Genomic DNA, 5,537 nt, shown 5'->3' on the forward strand with positions numbered 1-5,537 from the left:
AGACAATGTAGCTGACCTTAATATTTCCTGTGTTTTATTGTGGTCATTATTGTTAAACTTAGTGTTGATATGTGTATGATAGGCGTGTCTATCGGACAGTTATGTATCGGTTTAAAATGGGACGCACATTTAACGGCCAAATATGGGACGATTCCGTGTTTTACGGGTGGCAATCCTATTCAGGGGAGCTGAGATACTAAAGCACCACTAAAACTGGGCTAGAATCGCCACTGCTTGCTGCTGCTGCAGCTTCATCACATCATCCAGGCGTTAAACCAGACAGATAAGCCCCGCCCACTCCCTGAAGGCGCTGTCCAATCAGAATCCAGAACGCCTCGTCACCCATAGAAACCGTCTGCTTCACATTTCTGGATCCTCAATTACTTTATTACAGGTAAATATTTTCTGACTGGAAAAATACTTTCTGGAAAACCCCGTTGTAATGTAAAATATGACAGATTGCTGGATAGAATAAATTTATAGTTGTTCATTTTTTTCCATATTCTGGTCACAGCCAGAGGAAAATGAAGCTGTAGCTTCCTCCATGACGGCATTTGACAAACTAAGCCTTCAAAAATAATAATAATAATAATAATAATAATGCACCGGGTTGAGGCGGTGTGAGCTTCACACACGATGTGCTAAAAATAAAACCTGACGGCTGCGGACGTTGTGCCGGGCGAAGAGAGGCGATCTGCGGTGGCTGCCGCTTGTAAATTATTGAATAATCCCAAATGTAAATCATTTAAATAGTTAAATAGATAGTCTGACATGCGCAGTAAAGTGGCTGCTGACCAACGTGACTTCGTACGTGACGACATAAGGCTGCTGTGTGGGCGGGTTTGATGCCTATGACGTGTGGGTCTTTATTTGCTCGTTCTTTTTCCCTGAGCTCACTTCGCAGTTGTTCCTTGCAGAGCCTGTTGTTCTCACAGAAAACCTGAATTTTATCTTCAAACCTGACAAATAATCATGTACATACAGAGTTCACCAACCATAGAGACACAGACCGTCACCGTGGAAGCCCTGATGGCTGTGGTCCAACCGTTTTTCAAAAGCATCTCCCCGAAGGAGAGGTTGGGACTATCAAATGGGAACCCAGAACCCAGCACCACCTGTGCTCTGCAGGAGACTTTTGGAGACATCTTGGAGTTGTTTACATGTAACGTTCTGCAAAGTCTCCACAAGAAAAGCTGCACAATGAAGGACTTGAAGGTGGCCTTGAGAAACAAAGTTCCCGAAACCTTTGCTAAACTTCTGGAGATCAATGAAGACATCATTACTGAGCCACACACAATTTAAACAGGCTCATTGTGCAATATCTGATGGGTAGAGTCAATGACAGCTTGGACTCAGGTGCTCCTACAAGAGAACATGTTGAGCAAGCAGCTGGCATGTCAATAATCAGACATATGGTGGATGAAACCAGTTTGATTTTGCAGGACTTTTTGGATAGATCGGAATTCAAGAAACCAGCCGACGGTACAACTTGTGAGCCGAAATCTAAGACTGAAGGGTTGATGGGGAAGATGAAGAGATTTTTCAGAAATTTCACTGGCAAACATTCGTCAAAGGTGGCTCCATTGATCATCCAGGAACAACAGGAAACCTCTCTGACTGAAAACAAGTCAACGCTGGAGATCCAGGTGGAAGATGTCAACAACCTTTCAGATATTAAAGGATGTGTAGCAGAGGCTCAGCCGTCCAAAGATGAGAAGAAAACTACGACCACGGCAGCCGTTATTCCTCTAGACGTCCAGGGAGCCGCAGATATACACAAAGAGGAGCCTGAGGTTGATCAAATCTCACCTGCTGAGCCGTTCGATCCTCTTGATGTTGATGCAGATGTGGAGAACTCTGTATCGGAGAGTCAGTCAACCGAAGAGCCACAGGAACTAGAAGGGCAGCCAAAGTTGGATGAAGTATCACCCACTGAAGCCTTCTTTGAACCAGAAATCTTGTTGACTGGAATCTGCTGGAAAATGAATCACAACCGGAGTCCAGCTCTGATGATTCCTCATTTGCCTTCAATACTTCTGTGAATGAGTGGGACAATCAGATGTCGGCTTCTTCAGTGCTGGACGATGACAGCAATGAGGAGTTAACAGGTTCCCAAGTTTGCTCTGAAGAGGAAAGAGAGGAAATGGCTTCACATCTACCTGGATTCATAGTTTCCCATCCAGTTCAAAATTTTATCTGTGAGCTGGAACTGGAAGAACCAGAAATGGAATCCACCAGCAAGTCAGAGGAAGACCAGTCTGAAGAAGTAGACAGGAGAAAAACAGCCGTGAGAAGCCTGGTCGGAGACTTGATCAAGATGATTATTGATAAATCAGGACAGAGAGACTACCCTCAAGAGGAATACAAGGCCATCTGTGATAGACTCTTTGAAAAACTCTGGGCTGCAACCAAACCCACAGTCCTCAACATGAGCCCGGACACGATTACACGCCAGAGGAAGGCCATCTTTAAGGACCTGCTGAAGGGGTGCAGCAAGCCAGAGAACATACTCCTTCTCCTGCAGGCAGGGACACCGATAATGGAGAGAAACGTCCTCACTACGATGGAAAAGCGACTTCAGCCTCGGTGGAAGACGATCAGCTACAGGGATGCTTTCAGGGAAGCACTAAAAAACCTTGGAGAAAAGCTTCGAGCCACATTTACATGTGAATTACCTATTGATTTTTTTCCTCTTTTAACTCTGCTGGTGTCCATTATGATGCTTTTATATGGCAGCGTAGAGTCCCCCTTTTTTTATACTTGTTCATGTTTAGTAGTTATGTCATTTTATACTTGTTCATGTTTAGTAGTTATGTCGCTTCATACTTGTTCATGTTTAGTAGTTATGTCATTTTATGCTTGTTCATGTTTAGTAGTTGTGCCATTTTATACTTCTTCATGTTTAGTAATTATGTCATTTTATACTTGTTCATATTTAGTAGTTATGCCATTTTATACTTGTTTATGTTTAGTAGTTATGCCATTTTACACCTGTTTATGTTTAGTAGGTCCTCTCCTTGGGCTGCCACCTTATTGTGGTGGAGGGGTTTGAGTGCCCCAATGATCCTAGGAGCTATGCTGTCTGGGGCTTCATGCCCCTGGTAGGGTCACCCAAGGCAGACTGGTCCTAGGTGAGGGACCAGACAAAGCGCAGCCCGAAGACCCCAATGATGAGAAACAACATTGGACTTGGCGTTCCCTCGTCCGGACGCGGGTAACCGAGGCCCCACTCTGGAACCAGGCCTGGATGGGGGGCCTGATGGCGAGCGCCTGGTGGCCAGGCTTTTACCCATGGAGCCCAGCCGGGCTCAGCCCGAAGAGGAAACATGTGTCCCCCCTCCCATGGGCCCACCATCAGTGAGAGGGGCCAAAGGGGTCGGGTGCATTATGTGATGTGTGGCGGCAGAGGGTAGTAGTTATGTCATTTTAAACTTGTTCATGTTTAGTAGTTATGTCATTTTAAACTTGTTCATGTTTAATAGTTATGTCATTTTATACTTGTTCATGGTTAGTAGTTATGTCGCTTTATACTTGTTCATGTTTAATAGTTATGTCATTTTATCCTTGTTCATGTTTAGTAGTTATGTCGCTTTATACTTGTTCATGTTTAGTAGTTATGTCGCTTTATACTTGTTCATGTTTAGTAGTTGTCATGTTGGATTTTAATTTCCTTGCCCACATGCAGGTGCGCACAGAAGAAAAGACTTTACAGTTAAGAGGGTTTGTTTTAATGAGGTCAAACGATGGTTCGAGAATTGAGACTGGAGGACGTCAGGAGGAAACGAGAGTCCAGGAAGGTTCGGGGGTCCCGGGCCGCAGCGGATCAGAACGGCTTGGAGGTGCCAACCAGCGAGACGCGCCTGACCGGTGAAGTTCCAGGCTTGGCTCCGGGAAGCGGGATCAAGATCTGAGAGGTAACGGAGAGAAAAAGGACAAAATGTAACGGAGAGAAAAAGGACAAAATGACTGGACAATACTTAACATGGACTATGCGAGATCTTAGGGCTGAGTCTGACCAACAAGTGGTAACCATCGAGCGATGACTGGTGGTTCCACCGCTTCTTAAGAAGCCTGCCGCTGGATCCGATGCAGGTGCGTCAGGCTGTCAAACTCCTCCGCGTAGCTTGTCTCTGGAAAGAACCCTCACTCCAACCTGTATCCTGACAGTAGTTATGTCATTTTATACTTGTTTATGTTTAGTTGTGCCATTTTATACTTGTTCATGTTTAGTAGTTGTGCCATTTTATACTTGTTCATGCTTAGTAGTTATGTCATTTTATACTTGTTCATCCTTAGTAGATATGTCATTTTATACCTGTTCATGTTTAGTAGTTATGTCATTTTATACCTGTTCATGTTTAGTAGTTATGCCATTTTATACTTGTTCATATTTAGTAGTTAGGTCATTTTATATCTGTTCATGTTTAGTAGTTATGTCGCTTTATACCTGTTCACGTTTAGTAGATGTGCCATTTTATCCTTGTTCATGTTTAGTAGTTATGTCGCTTTATACTTGTTCATGTTTAGTAGTTGTCATGTTGGATTTTAATTTCCTTTCCCACATGCAGGTGCGCACAGAAGAACAGACTTTACGGTTAAGAGGGTTTGTTTTAATGAGGTCAAACGATGGTTCGAGAATTGAGACTGGAGGACGTCAGGAGGAAACGAGAGTCCAGGAAGGTTCGGGGGTCCCGGGCCGCAGCGGATCAGAACGGCTTGGAGGTGCCAACCAGCGAGACGCGCCTGACCGGTGAAGTTCCAGGCTTGGCTCCGGGAAGCGGGATCAAGATCTGACAGGTAACGGAGAGAAAAAGGACAAAATGACTGGACAATACTTAACATGGACTATGCGAGATCTTAGGGCTGAGTCTGACCAACAAGTGGTAACCATCGAGCGACAACTGGTGGTTCCACCGCTTCTTAAGAAGCCTGCCGCTGGTTACCAGAATCCGATGCAGGTGCGTCAGGCTGTCAAACTCCTCCGCGTAGCTCGTCTCTGGAAAGAACCCTCACTCCGACCTGTATCCTGACAGTAGTTATGTAATTTTATACTTGTTCATGTTGAGTAGTTGTGCCATTTTATACCTGTTCATGTTTAGTAGTTATGTCATTATATACATGTTCATGTTTAGTAGTTATGTCATTTTTTACTTGTTCATGTTTAGTAGTTGTGCCATTTTATACTTGTTCATGTTTAGTAGTTGTGCCATTTTATACCTGTTCATGTTTAGTAGTTATGTCATTTTATACTTGTTCATGTTGAGTAGTTATGCCATTTTATACCTGTTTATGTTTAGAAGTTGTGCCATTTTATACCTGTTAATGTTTAGTTGTTATGTCATTTTATACTTGCTCATGTTTAGTAGTCATGTCATTTTATACTTGTTCATGTTTAGTAGTCATGTCATTTTATACTTGTTCATGCTTAGTAGTTATGTCATTTTATACATGTTCATGTTTAGTAGTCATGTCATTTTATACTTGTTCATGTTTAGTAGTCATGTCATTTTATACTTGTTCATGTTTAGAAGTTGTGC

The 5,537-nt window shown here is 43.3% G+C and overlaps 2 long non-coding RNA genes across 2 annotated transcripts; both read right to left on the reverse strand.

Moving 5' to 3' along the window:
- Nucleotides 1–3,712: 3,712 nt before the first annotated feature.
- On the reverse strand, nt 3,713–4,084 carry LOC114147485 (uncharacterized). The gene is made up of 2 exons (XR_003596065.1): nt 4,017–4,084; nt 3,713–3,907 (listed from the first exon to the last, which is right to left on the reverse strand). It is a non-coding gene; the product is annotated as an uncharacterized LOC114147485 (long non-coding RNA).
- A 504-nt stretch (nt 4,085–4,588) lies between these two features.
- LOC114147486 (uncharacterized) lies at nt 4,589–5,034 on the reverse strand. Its single transcript, XR_003596066.1, has 2 exons — nt 4,875–5,034; nt 4,589–4,790 (listed from the first exon to the last, which is right to left on the reverse strand). It is a non-coding gene; the product is annotated as an uncharacterized LOC114147486 (long non-coding RNA).
- Nucleotides 5,035–5,537: the final 503 nt, after the last annotated feature.

This window comes from Xiphophorus couchianus, chromosome 7, assembly GCF_001444195.1.
Source record: "Xiphophorus couchianus chromosome 7, X_couchianus-1.0, whole genome shotgun sequence".
In the NCBI taxonomy this organism is placed as follows: domain Eukaryota; kingdom Metazoa; phylum Chordata; class Actinopteri; order Cyprinodontiformes; family Poeciliidae; genus Xiphophorus; species Xiphophorus couchianus.